Consider the following 14,887-nt stretch of genomic DNA (forward strand, 5'->3'; position numbering starts at 1 on the left):
ATCTTTCTTCTATCATTGACAGTCCCTCTAGGTTGTGGGCTGCTTGCCTGTGTTCCTGAGAAGCATCTACGGTACCAGTCTATAGAGTGTGTTTTCTTTAGTGAATTACCGGTATGTTTACCGGTAATAAACCTGCACTGTTTTATGTATATGTGTGATTACATACAGCCTTGTGACAGTTTTCCTGCATGTCATAAGCATTTGAATATAAATTAAAATGTTAAAATCAAATCTGATATTGTTTTACCTTTTATTTGGTGTGTGGAAGGTGTGCGGAAGAGGGGGTAGTCTTATACGGCGAGTATATAACAAACTCTGTATTTTGAGTGGAAATGTTAGGGGGTCGTCTTATACGCCCAGTCGTCTTATACGCCGGCAAATACGGTAAGTTAGGGTTTTTCAAAATACGGACACGCCGAGCTCAAAAGGTTTGCCATCACTATAATCTAGTTCTAGCCCATGCAATCCAACAAGAAAAAAATATAAAAGGTATTAAGATTGGGAGGAAGAATTAAACCCATCTTACAGAGTCTACAAAAGCTACTAGGATCTAATAAATAAGTATAACAAGGTTGCAAAATACAAGATAAATATACCCCTAAAATCTATTGTATTTCTATATACAAGTATCAAGCCATCAGAAACTGAAATTTTTAAAATATCATTAATGATAGCATCAAAATTATGTAATTCTTAGAGGATAATATGAAAGAAAGATGTGCAAACCTGTACCTAAAAATTGTAACAGATTGCTGATAAAAATTAAAGAGCTAAGTAAATAGAGACATACATCATAGTCATAGGACAGAAGACTAGACACTGTTAAGATGTTAATTCTTCCCAAATTAACTTATAGATTCAATGCAATCCCAATCAAATTCCAGAAGATAGTTTCTATAGAAATTGATAAGCTCATTCTAAAATTTATATGGAAATACAAAGGACCTAGGACAGCCAAAATAACCTTGAAAAGGAAAAATAAAATTAGAGAACTTATAGCCTGATTCTTAGAGTTATTAAGCTACCATAATCATGGCAATGAGACATTAGCATAAAGATAAACAAATAGATAAAGTGATCAGCTATTCTAGATGCGTATATGGTCAATTATTTTTCAACAGAGGTGCCAAGGTAATTCAATAGCTTAAAATAGTCTTTAACAAATAGTGCTGTAACAATCAGATTGCTGTATTCAAACAAATGAACCTGAACCTGAACCTCATACCATATATAAAAAATTAATTCAAAATCAATAACGTATTAATTTACACGTATTATTAATTCAGTTAGTAATCACAACTACTCTAAGTTGTAGGTGTTTTCATTATCTCTATTTTAGAGGCACAGGAAACTGCAAATGTAAAAGCTAAAATTATAAAATATCTAGGAGAATACATAGAAGAAAATCTTAGTAATCATGAGTTCAACAAAGATCTAAAATAACAGAAAAGTATGATCCATAAAACAAAAAAAGTTGAACTTCAACAAAATTAAGTACTTTGTTCTTTGAAAGACAATATTACGAAAAGAAAAAGCAATCCACAGACAGGGAAGGAGGGGACTATTTGCAAATCATACAATAAAGAATGTGTTTGCAGTATAAACAAAGAACTGTCAAAACTCAGTAAGGAGAATTTTTAATGAACAAAACATTTTAACATATACTTCACCAAAAATGATATATGCAAATAGACACATGATAAGATTCTCAATGTTATCAGTCATTGGGAAAATGAAAATTAAACTACAATAAGATACCACCTACACACTTACTAGAATTTAAAAGACTAACCAAGTGGGATGTGGAATGTGGAATAACTGGAACTCTGACACTGCAGATAAGAGTAAAAAAATAGTACAACTCTGAAAAACAGTTTCCCAATTTCTTAAAAAGTTAAATATATAACTATGATATGACTCAGATATTCTACTCCTAGACATTTGCCCAAGAAAAATGAAAACATATGACCACTCAAAGACTCAATTGATCCCAAATGTTCTTAGTTTTATCTGTAATAGCCAAAACCATAAAACAACTCAAGTTTATCAAAAGGTTAATAGATAAATAAGATGTGAGAAACACAAACAATAAAATATTACTCAGCATAAAAAGGAATGACCTAGTGATATATGTGACATATAATTTTGCTGAGTAAAAGAAAACGATTTTGAGAATTTCAGCAAACTGACTTATAGGCAAATTGATTTTCAAGAAATTGACCTAGAAATAAGAGAGTTGAGGAGTAGAAGTTCCATACAGGTCTTGATTTTAAAACAGCCCAACATAGGACCTATATATTAGTAAGCTGGTAATACAATTCTCATTTTTCTCCATATGTATAGAACCCTTAGAAAGCCCAAGGAGACAAGTACAATCCAAACTAGCAGGATATATGGATAGTTTGTCTACAGACCTAGGAATACCCAATTCCTAATACTATACCCCTGACACCCTGAAGCCAAGTAACCTGAATGGGTACACAGTGACTCAGAAACAGGTCCTTTCTCTGACACAGGAACAACAAATGTAAGCCCCATTACAGTGCAGCTTACTATTCCACAAACTTAAGAGATAACAGGGGAAACCATGTTCCCGTTTCTCTAATGAATTCTCACACTAGCAGTTCCTTTTCTACTTCAGTTACTAATACAGAAACTGACAAAATGAAATTAAAAAATTGTTTGAATTTATTTGTATTCTTGTCCTCCAAATTCTCTGTCAGCCTAACTACAATATAGTTCACGGTTCTATGAAAAGGACAGTAGTAAGATATCCAGGTAAGCAAGAAAAAAGCCACAGAATAAGAACAGAGTTTCCACCCTGTTATGTGCCCATGATGCTACTAGGTAGTTAAGAAGGACCTATCCAATACATCTGGTATGTGTTCAAGGATAAACATTCAGTCATTTGTCTATTCTCCAGCATTCTCCCTAGCATACAGACAACCAAAGGTCACTGTATGCAAATTATCCTTTGAATTCCTCTTTCCCACTATAATTAGCCTACTAAAGTTAAGTGGGAGGATATCTATAATTTAAGATCAGAAAGTTTACTGCAATTATGCTCCTGAAATTGCTAATCAATAACAAGTACTGCCCAAAGAATTCTCCTAAATCAGTGATGGCGAACCTATGACACGTATGTCAGAGGTGACACGTGAACTCATTTTTTTGGTTGATTTTTCTTTGTTAAATGGCATTTAAATATATAAAATAAATATCAAAAATGTACATATTTGTTTTACTATAGTTGCAAATATCAAAAAAATTCTATGTGTGACATGGCACCAGAGTTAAGTTAGGGTTTTTCAAAATGCTGACACGCCAAACTCAAAAGGTATCGCCATCACTGTCCTAAATCAATTGGTTGTGCAACCTGAATGAGTAAACAAGGATCCACAACACAGTTTTTCTAAAACCCACCAGAAATGAAAATATCTCTGCTGCTATACATTCAAGAGTAAATACGTTCAGACCCAAACTGAGGCAACACAAGGGCAGGTATAAATGGGTCACAGATAAGTATATCAAGAGTATAGGATTCCTATCACTCAAAGTAACAAAGCTACTCGAAAAACTGGATTCAGTTTAATGTTTAAATGTGAAAAAGACTGAATTTATAGTCTATCACTTCATAAAAAATAAAATACTTCATCTTTTTCCTTCTCCTACTCCAATTTCAGGCTCTGCCTCTCTAGTGGTATATAAAAAAATCAAAGAATTGAGTAATATTTCACAAATATAATATCTTAAATTTGTTTATGTAAGCATTATCACCTGTGTATAAACTAAGCATGTTTTATTGCATCAAGAAAATATAAACAGTATATCAAAAAGTCATTTGGTTTCTGTTACTAGAAAAGTGAACTTGATAATATCAAAAATGAAGGATTTAACTAATAAATCAATTTCATAATGAATAGCTTTTCTAATTATTTTAACTTTTCTATTATTTTGGAAAATAACCGCATTACATCTTTAATACAAAACTGACTGATTATGAAAGTCTGAAGGTAACCATAGCTGTCCCACACTTTTGACCTGAACCAAATAATCCAATGCTTCAGCATTAGATGAACACGGCAAAATATACACAAAAAGGTGTTAAAACTAGTTTTACTTTATCTGAGAACCCAGGTTTAGAATTTGGAAAAGCAATATCTAAATATGTAAGGCTCTATTAAAAACAGTAGCGCAAAACAGAAAAACCTTAGTAACCAAACTGTCTAAAATAAAACTTGATAAAGGCACAAAGAAAAGCTCCATCCAGGAAAGGGTTCTAAGGTGCCAGCAACTTAATTATAAAAGAATTTTTAAAAGGCAGGGCCAATGCTGACTCGCATTGATCCAAAGCAGATAGCATTAAACAATAGAGCTAATCCTTAACTTTTTGGCATGAATAAATGCCTGAGAGTACTCACACTACTCATAAAATGACTGCCAAGAAGGTGGTGCTTTGTACTGAGCGGAAAAGGTTTGAAGGGAAGGGGTGTCAGCTTTAAAATAGGTCCTAAAATAGTTGCTTACATGGATAAAGAACAAGAGAACTTAAAAAGGCTTTGAATCAAGCTTGGTTCCAGGAAAAGGATACTTTGGCCTCATGTGAAAGCAAAAACGAACCATTGTAAAATACAGATACCCAGATTTTGTCAGCAGAAGGAAGAGTATTGTTCATCATTTCCCACAAAGGTAGCAGAGACTTTAACTTGGATTTCTTTTTTTCCCTGGCAGATAGATACTCTGCAAAAGCAACAAAGCAAATTAAATATAAAACTCTCCTAAATTTCAATCCTATAGTCAAAATGCCAACTTCACAAACTCATCAAAGCTCAGAGAGGAACAAATGTCCTGTTTTGTTACTTAAACTCATTACCTTCCTCCTTAGCTAACCAATAAAGAATTTCCTTCTTGTTTTGAGGCTGACAAAATGAGGACAGTATACTTACAACATACTAGGAACAATAGGTAGTTACCCAGGGTGAAAGAACAGAATTTGATATGATTTCCTAAATCCAGGTTGCACATAATCCATGTTTATTATTTCTCTATGTAAGAGCTAAATAAACCTTTTTAATTAACAATTTTTAAAAACTTTATTTTGAGGTTGTTCCACAAAAAAAAATAAAAAATGTAATTATTTGTAAGCATTTATCAAAAATCCATTATTTTTGTTAGAACTCTGTTCCCTGCCCTAAAAACTTTAGTCTATGAAAGATGAGAAAAATGTAAACAATGACCACTATATTGTAAACATGTATGTATTTCCCATTTCTTTCTAAAATGTACTTAAAGTTGCTTTCCACGAAGGATATATAATACTGCTTACAAATAACTAACTTAATAAAGAAATGTATATACATTACATAGAAGAATAAAATTCAATTGTAGCAGTTCTTGACTGATGATTAATTGTGCAATGTGCTATAAGCACTGTAATTCATAACTATCAGCTGACAAGCAAGTGAACAAAATATGGTATATTCACACAATAGCCTATTATTCAACCACAAAAAGGAATAAATGTTACATGCTACATCAAGCATGTCAAACTCACAGGCCGCATGAGGCCTACAACGAATATTTTTCTGGCCCAGCCAATATAACGGTATATAAGAAACGTTTTAACAAAAATTTTGTAATTTAATTTTTACAATATCCTGCTATCCATAATTATTAATAACGAACTATGACATTCACTGATGACTGATTACTATAATCATGTTGCATTCATCTCCCTTATGCGCCTTACATGCGGGCGCACCATTTCTCTCCACTAATACTAGCAGCAAATATTTTAGCAGCTGATTGCCACGTCACTGTGACTTGTTTGGTGTGCGCAACAGGAAATATTTAACTTTCGGAGAACAAAAAAAAATAGGTTTATTTGCTTACACATTAATTTGTGCAGTTATTCAGTGTCTAGTAAGTTAATGTTCAAGAAAAGGTATTTTTATTAAAATTTTCTATTAATTTATGTTAACAATTACTCCTTTATTTCAACCCTTTGTATTCAGCATGTCTCTATTGAAATAAACCTATGTTTCTATGAGAATTGAAGCTTTTGTTTTTTTGAGGCCCACATAAACTTAAACCTTGTTTATAGTTGACCCATGTTGGACAGAGTTTGACATGCTTGTGCTACCACATGAAATAATCTTGAAAACATAAGTGAAAGAAGCCAGACACAAAAGGGCACATATTATTCCATTTATATGAATACCTAGAATAGGAAAGTACACAGCGACAGAAAGTAGATAGGTGGTTGCCAACAGATGCTAGAATGGGCAAACTGGAATTGCTAATAGGTATCAGGTTCTTTTGAGGGTGATGGAAATGGTCTGTAATTGGATAGTAGTAGTGTTCACAATACTGAGAAAATACTTTTAAAAGGTGAATTTGTGTTATGTGATATATATCAATTTTAATGCTATAAAATTTTTAGGAAGGAGACTTTACTTGGGATGGTGAACACATAATACAATATATACAAATGATGTATTACAGAACTGTACACCTGAAATCTATATAATTTTATTAACTAACTAGAGGCCTGCTGTACGAAATTCATGCGTGGGGGGGGGGGGGGCGTCCCTCAGCCTAGCCTGCACTCTCTCGAATCTGGGTCCCCTCGGAGGATGTCTGACTCTCCGTTTAGGCACGATCCCTGTGGGCAGTCAGACATCCCTCTTGCAATCCAGGGCCACTGGCTCCTAACCACTCACCTGCCTGCCTGCCTAATGCCCCCAACTGCCCTCCCCTGCCACCTTATTGCCCCAACCCCCTGCCAGCCTGATCTCATCCCTAACTGCTCTCCCCTGCCAGACTGATCTCACCCCTAACTGCCTATGTCTCAGCCCCCACCACCATGGCTTTGTCCAGAAGGAAGTTGGACGTCTAGAAGATGGCTGATTGACCCGGACTAATTAGCATATTACCCTTTTATTAGTATAGATGTCACCCCAATAGATTCAATTTAAAAAAATAGTAAAAAATTTAAAGCTCAAGGTATATCTATTGATGGGAAGTGGCCATAACATGTTGTTAAATAAAAGAGCAAGTTTATCCCTGGTCTGTTTGCTCAGTGGTTAAAGCATCAGCCTGCAGACCTCAGGATCACAGATTTGATTCCCAGTCAAGGGCATGTACGTCAGTTGCAGGCTCAATCCCCAGCCCCAGTTAGGATGCACATAGGAGACAACCAACCAATGTGTCTCTCTCACATGGATGGTTTTTTTTTTCTCTCTCTCTCCCCCCACCTCCCTCCTCTCTATTCTTTCTGGAAAAAAATAAAGTGTCAATGGAAAAAAATATCCTCAGGTGACGATTAAAAAGAAAAAAGCAAGTTTAGTCCTATCCAGGTGACTCAATTGGTTGGGGTAGAGTCTTATACACCACTCAGGGCACATATCTAGGTTGCCATTTCGATCCTGGGTTGGAATGCATACAGAAAGCAACTGATTGATGTTTCTCTCTCACATTGATGTTTTCCTCTCTCTCTATCCCTTCCTTCCTCTCTAAAATCTCCCTCCCTCTTCCTCTCTCTCAACATATCCTCAAATAAGTATTATATTTAAAAAGAAAAGCAAGTTTAAAAACATCAAACAGTATGATTCCAGTTATGTATGTAGTTATGTAAATACATATTGCCCAGAAACAGATAATGGTACTATATATACTATACTACTAACAATCTTGATGACAACCAGAAAATTACCCTCTTCAGTATCCTTTTATTTTTCTTTCACAGAACATATATTATTTCTAAAACAGACATGAAAAAATACAATTTGCAAAGAAGAGTACTATGACATAAATACATAGAATAGATTGAAACCAGGAGACAATACAAGCAAAGATTTTTAAATTGGGGTCCATAAAGCTCAGAAAATCTCTAAATTTGTATAGAAAAAAATATATCACTATTTTCACTAACCTCTAATTACAGTTTAGTATTTCTCTCAGACCTGGACAACCTACTATAATAACAGTGACTGATTTTTGTCACTAACACAAATTAATCTTCATATCACATTATAGTTGTTACAGATATCTCAAAATATCATCTATCTACTAGAGGCCCAGTGTATGAATTTCGTGCATGGAGGGTGGGGAAGGGGGCCCTCAGCCCAGCCTGCACCCTCTCCAATCCAGGACCCCTTGGGGGATGTCCAACTGCCTGTTTAGGCCCTGCCGGCCTAGTCATCCCTCACTGCCCCCCTGCCAGCCTAATCACCCACAACTGCCCCCCACCGCCGGCCTGGTCACCCCCAACTGCACCACCACCAGCCTAGTCGCCCCTAACTGCCGCCCCCCGCTGGCCTGATTGCCTCTTACTGCCCCCCTACCAGCCTAGTCGCGCCCAACTGCCCCCTTCTGCTGGCCTGGTCACCCCTAACTGCACCTCCCCCCACCCCCGCCAGCCTGGTTGCCCCTAACTGCCCTACCCCTGCCGGCCTGTCACTCCCAACTGCCTCCCCTGCTGGCCTGGTAGCACCCAACTGCTCCCCGCTGCCGGCATGGTCGTCCCTCACTAACCCCCCTGCTGGCCTGGTAACCCCATGCAACCTGCTGTTCAGTCGTTTGGACGTCTCTCACTACCCCCCTGCCAGCCTGGTCGTCCCACACAGCCTGCTTGTTCAGTGGTTTGGTTGTCCCTCACTAACCCCCCTGCCAGCCTGGTCGTAGGCAGCCATCTTGTGAGGGCATGAGGGTTCATTTGCATATTTATATAGGATATCACTACTTCAAATATATATCACTATATATGTCATCTATATGTATCACTATTTCAAAATCACAGTAGTTATTACTCTGCTAGATCCTGTTACTTAAATGCATTAATAGACACATATATTAATATATCACAAATTTGTTTTTAGATATATTCTAGTATTTCAATATAACATCTATTTTCTTTCATTCACTTAAAATCATTACTCTAAAAAGGCTCCAACATCCACCCACATCCATCCATTCATTAAAGGCAGAAAGGGAAACCAATCATGAGGATATTCTAATTATTCGGGAAATAAGTAATTAGGAGATGAATCCAGGCAAAAATAGAAATCATTCTAATTTTAATCAATTTATCTAATACAAAATTCTTAATTTTCTTTCCCAAATTGTCTCCCGGTTTCTCAGTCATCTTTGACTTCTTCCTTCACAATCAATCAGCAAAAGCTTTTTTTTTCTATCACATTTGACAGGAATCTATTTCTTGACTTACCATTTCATGTTTTAACTCTTTAAAAAAAAAGGAGAGACTCCCTCCTCCTATTCTGGTCTCCTCAACTCATTCTGCACACCTCAACAAGAATCTTCAATAATTGTTTTCAAAGTACCAATGTGCCCAAATCACTCAATGTTCCCTATGTCATTAAAAGTAATATTGATAATTATGAAATTCTAGAGACACATTTACAATAACTATTAATCAAAACTATCATATCAGTATGCCCTACAAAATATGATCTAAGACAGTATTATAAAACTCAGGTATTAATAATAGAACCTCAATTTATTGATGTAAAAAAATGCAGCTCTAGAGTTGAACCTAGCTGAACCTAGTCAGAAATTTTAATTCCTTACCCATGCATTCAAACCCCTCCATAATAATCATGCTCCAATGTGCCTTATCAGCCTCCTTCCCACTGAAGCTCTGGAAGTTACCTCAACTTCCCTCTCATCCTTGAATCTAGATTGATACCTCTCTGCTAACTACATATTTGTTGATGTAATTTCTACTGTTTGCAATGCAATTTGATTATTCATTCATTTAACAAGCAATTAAGCCCATGATACATAACAAACATTTAGTACATAGTTAAGCCTCTACTATGTATCAAACACTTGAGCTATAAGGGTGAGGTATCTTTGCCCTTATAAACTCTCAGCCCAATGGAAAAACAGAGACATAGATCAGGTAAACACAAGCCAATTTGTAAATGTTATGGAAGAAGAATGCATAGGGTGCAAGGGGAGCACAAAGAAAGAGCATAAAGCAAACAGTGTGTCAGCAAAGTTTCCCAGGGTAGGGAAAACCTGAGGTGAATTATTAAAGAAGTCAGTGAGGTCATAAAATATAAGGTACTGTAGGCACATATAAAGCATAAACCAAGCTGTAAGTCTCTCGATGTAGCTAGGATAAGGAATATGTTCAAGAGAGAGGAGTAGTAAGTGATAAAACTGGAGAGGTATACAAGGACAAGATCAGAAGGAGCCTTACATATAATTCTATGAAATCTCCATTTTATTATAAAAGCAATAAGCAGTAGCAAGTTATCTCAGAAAAGTACACAGGTTTAGGAATTCCAATAACCTAAATCTGAATTCAAGTTTTGACATTTACTTGCTATATGACTTTCAACAAGAATGCCTCTCTAAGCTTCCGCTTCCTCAACTATAAAATAGGAATTAATATCAATTTTGCCAGAATTCTAATAAGTTAATTCATGTAAATCTCCTACCACAGGAGTCAGCAAACTACAGCTTGGTTTGACAGCAATGAATGGCCTTTACATCTTAGGACTGTTAAAAGAAAAAGAAAAAAACAAAACTACAACTAAAACATAAAGGAGACTATAGAACAGAGATCTTAATGTGATCCAAAAAGCCAAAATATTTACTATATATGGTCCTTTATATAAAAAACAACTTGTCAAGTCCTGCCTTTACACATACTAGTCAACCAAAAAATAGTAACTTATCATTGAAGGATTTTAGATAGGGAATTTAAGCAATGTCCAATGACTTACAGATTTCTCTGACAATAATGCATGCAAAGGAAAAGAAGTTAAATAATGAATGCTGGATTTTGCAATAATCCACTAACTTTCCTTCCTTCTCCTAAGGCTAAAGGTGAGGTCAACTTCTACACCTCCTCTCTTTATCCATCCCGTAAGGTTACAAACCCGTATGTACCGTGTATTTTATAGCATTTCATGTTCTTTGTTGCTTACCATATTCTGCCTTCACTCGTTTGCTATTTACCCAAAGTTAAATACGCTCTAAGTATAAGCAGTGTAGGAGTATTTTAAAGTCAAACATCCTGTTCTAAATATTTGTTTTACCAACACTTAAAACTTTTTATTTAACTTGTATGTCTCCTAATAAGAAGAAACAGTAATAGCTAATAAATACAGTGTTTTAGTTTAGTTTTTATTACGATGTTTTCCTACATACTAGTCTAAGCACTTTATAAGTATTATTGCATTTAATACTCACAACAACCTAGTAAGATAAGGACTATTATCTATAATACAAATGAGGACACTAAAGCTTGGAGAAGTTATATGAGTTTCCCAAGAGCTAACCAGATATAGAATGAGAATCACACCGTCTCAATTACAGGATTTTCATAAAGATGAATTTATTTTTTAAATTACGTATCAATATTGTTTTGTTGTGACAAACTTACCATTCTAAGGTAAGATGTTAACAAAAGGGGAAAGTGCATGGGAGGTATGTAGAAACTTGTTCTATATTTTCAATGGTTTTGTAAGGCTAAAACTCCTCTAAAATGAAAAGTAAATTTTTCAAAAATATAGAGAACTTCCTTATCACATAAAGATGCATTCATGAATGGTGTAGGTTGTTGAGGACTTCCAGCTATCCCTTTTGGACCTATATAACAGTAGATCCATGAGACCGCACTCACTCAGCCAGAGACTCCACAGTGGTAGGTGCTGTGGGCTTAAAGCCCTGCCCTTAACAGTTTTCATAAATTTTGTTATTAACAACTCTTACTGAACACAAACAGGAAAACAGTTGTGACTATAGACACCCACACAAAGACACTTACATGACATAGCTGGTCAGCTCTCCTTTACTTCCTTTGCAGCCACATCTCATACCACTCTTCCCTTGATATCATAGGTATCATGCCCTACACCTCACCTCTCAGTCTTTTCCTTCTGCTTGCAACACAAATTTAGATTATATAGCTAAAGGGAAGGGTATGGCTTTTAACAGTCCTTGGTACTTAGTAGTTCAATATGGTAGAAAATACCCATATTCTAAAATTTTTTAGTTCCCAGAACCTGGAATACAATAGCTGATAGATAGTAAACACTTAATAACTATTAATTAATATGATAGACATGCTTTTGGTAATTAAAATTCTTGTGTTTCAAGGTTATCATTCTGTACATAATTCACAATATATTATTTCATAAATTTATACAGAGATGCTGAAGACTGCAATAAATTATGCCCCTAGCAGAACACACCCTGTCAGGTTTTTTTTGTTTTGTTTAAATATAAACATTAAGATCATTTAACAATGAATATATATGTAAAGATCCCAACGAAGTTGAGACATTAAAGTTGGTATATACGAAGTTTAATCCTACTCTCTCAGCAGTATTTGTAACTATAATCTATGTTACTTATTTAGGGAATCTAAGTAATTTGGGAAGAGAAGATTATGATTCTAAACTATAAGAGTATAGAGAGAGGTTCTCTCTGCAAAAGATGAATATAAGGAAGATAAAGTATTATGACTTCTATTTTGTCTCACCAATTTTTATTATTAATAAACGAAAATCCAAAATTACTAAGTATCTAGTCAGTATGAATGAGTCTCTCACACAGCAAAGTGAACTAAATATTTCTTTGAAGAAAATCAGAAATAAGTTTTTATTGTAATGAGATTTTTTAAAATGACAAAAAAATTAATGAAAAATAATAATCCTGCTACACAAGAGAATATAAACCAAAATTCTATTACCACTTTCCAACCCTGCTTTAACAGGATAATTCATAACTAAACCCGAAGTTATTTACTTCTGAGACTTATAACATGAAGGACAGAAATAAAATTTTAAAAATATTTATCTAGCCCAGCCAGTGTGGTTCAGTAGTTGAGTACCGACCAATGAATCAAGAGGTCACAGCTCGATTCCCAGGTCAGGGCACATGCTCAGGTTGTGGGCACGATCCTCAGTACAGGCCATGCAGGAGGCAGCCGATCAATGATTGTCTCTCATCATTGATGTTTCTACCCCTCTCTCCCTCTCCCTTCCTCTCTGAAATCAATAAAAACATATTTTTTAAGTATTTTATCTAATTAGAATGTAGCTACATGGAAACTGAAAGTTTCAAAAATGAAACAAAGGGTAATAAACACATCAATTGAAACATAACTTTACCTTGTAAAGCAAAGTTTCCTAAAAAGAAAGCTATTAAATTTTTCAGAAAACTTGTAAAAACAAAACCATTGATGCTAAAACATTTTGGGGGAAAAGTCAGATGACTATCAGCTTCAAAGTAAACATGGAATTCTTCATTAGCCATATTCTTGGTATCACAAAGGTTTGTTCCCTTCTTTTAAATTCTACGATTAGTACTTGTTTTTTTTTGGGGGGGGGGGGGTATTATTTTCTCTGCCTCCTGTGTGCCCCCTTCCAACCTAGCTATCAAACTAATCAGAACAAAACTCTCCACAGTTTAAGGTTTTCCAAAATAAACAGTCTCCACTACTCAAGAAATCTGAATTATTCAGAAAATCTTCAGTAAAGGTTTAAAAACCTGCTATATGTGTGTATAGATCAATGGGAAGACAATTAGAAAGCATTAAAGGAGGAAGGAGGGGAGGAAGAACTAGAGGAGGGGGGGAAAGAGGGGAGAAAAGAGGAGGGAAAAGCTAGTCTGTCTTTTCCAAACAAATTAAGCATTATTACTGCCACTCATTACTGGACATAGCATCTTCACTTTTCTAATTCATATTTCATACTTAGATCAAAACTCAACCCTAATCCCTCTTCATGATAAAGCACTCAACAAACTAGGAATAGAAGGGAACTTCCTCAACATGATGAGGCATCTATGAAAACCCCACAGCTAATATACTTAACAGTGGAAGACTAAAGATGAGGAACAAGACAAAGATATCTGCTCTTGACACGTCTTCCAACAATGTACTAGAGGTTTTAACCCGGATAATCAGGCAAAATTATAGAAAGAAAATGCATTCAGATTGGAAAAGTAAAACTACATTTATTTACAGGTGACATGATCTTTGGTATACAGAAAATCTTACAGAATCCACTAAAAATCCACTAGAACTAATAAAAAGTTTAACAAACCTGCAAAATACAAAATCAATACACAAAAATCAATTGTATTTTATACACTTGCGATAAACCCAAAAATGAAATTAAGAAAACAATTCCATATACAATAGCATCAAAAGTAATAAAATATTTAAGAATAAATGCAACAAAAGAATTGTAAAACACCTTTGAGAACTACAAAATGTTGAAATAAAGCTCTAAATAAGTGGAAAGATTCCATGTTTGTGAATAGCAAGATTTAATGTTAAGATGGCAATGCTCCTCAAATCAATCTACAGATTACACAACTCCTATCAAAATCCCAGCTGGCTTCTTTGCAGAAATTTACAAGCTAATTCTAAAATTCATATGGAAATAGCCCAGCCAGCATGGCTCAGTGGTTGAGCATTGACCTATGAACTAGGAGGTCACAGTTAATTCCTGCGTCAGGGCACATGCCCGGGTTGCAGGCTCAACTCCCCAATGTGGGCATGCAGGAGGGAGCCGATCAATGATTCTCTCTCATCACTGATGTTTCTATCTCTCTCCCCCTTTCTCTTCCTCTCTGAAATCAATAAAAATATATTCTTGAATTCATATGGAAATACAAGAGACCTCAAATAGCCAAAACAATCCTGAAAAAGAAAAATGTTGGAGAACTCAAGAAATCTGAATTACTCAGAAAATACTTCTTAAATTACAAAGCTATGCTAGTCAAGACAGTACTGGCATAAGGAAAATCATATAATTCAATGGAATAAAGCAGAAAGTCCAGAAATAAACCCTCATATTCATGATTACCTTATTTCTAACAAGAGTTACAAGACAATGCTATA

At 35.2% G+C, this 14,887-nt stretch overlaps 1 protein-coding gene across 1 annotated transcript in view; it reads right to left on the minus strand.

Annotated features, from left to right (window-relative positions):
- The window catches only part of CNOT6L (CCR4-NOT transcription complex subunit 6-like), a 103,895-nt gene extending 99,180 nt beyond the window's left edge, over window positions 1–4,715 (minus strand). Inside the window, exon 1 of the mRNA XM_006755865.2 lies at window positions 4,640–4,715. The gene's annotated coding sequence lies outside the window, so the exon portion shown is untranslated. The remainder of the gene's footprint in view (window positions 1–4,639) is intronic.
- Window positions 4,716–14,887: the final 10,172 nt, after the last annotated feature.

The sequence above is a fragment of the Myotis davidii genome, unplaced genomic scaffold (genome assembly GCF_000327345.1).
Source record: "Myotis davidii unplaced genomic scaffold, ASM32734v1 scaffold794, whole genome shotgun sequence".
NCBI lineage: Eukaryota > Metazoa > Chordata > Mammalia > Chiroptera > Vespertilionidae > Myotis > Myotis davidii.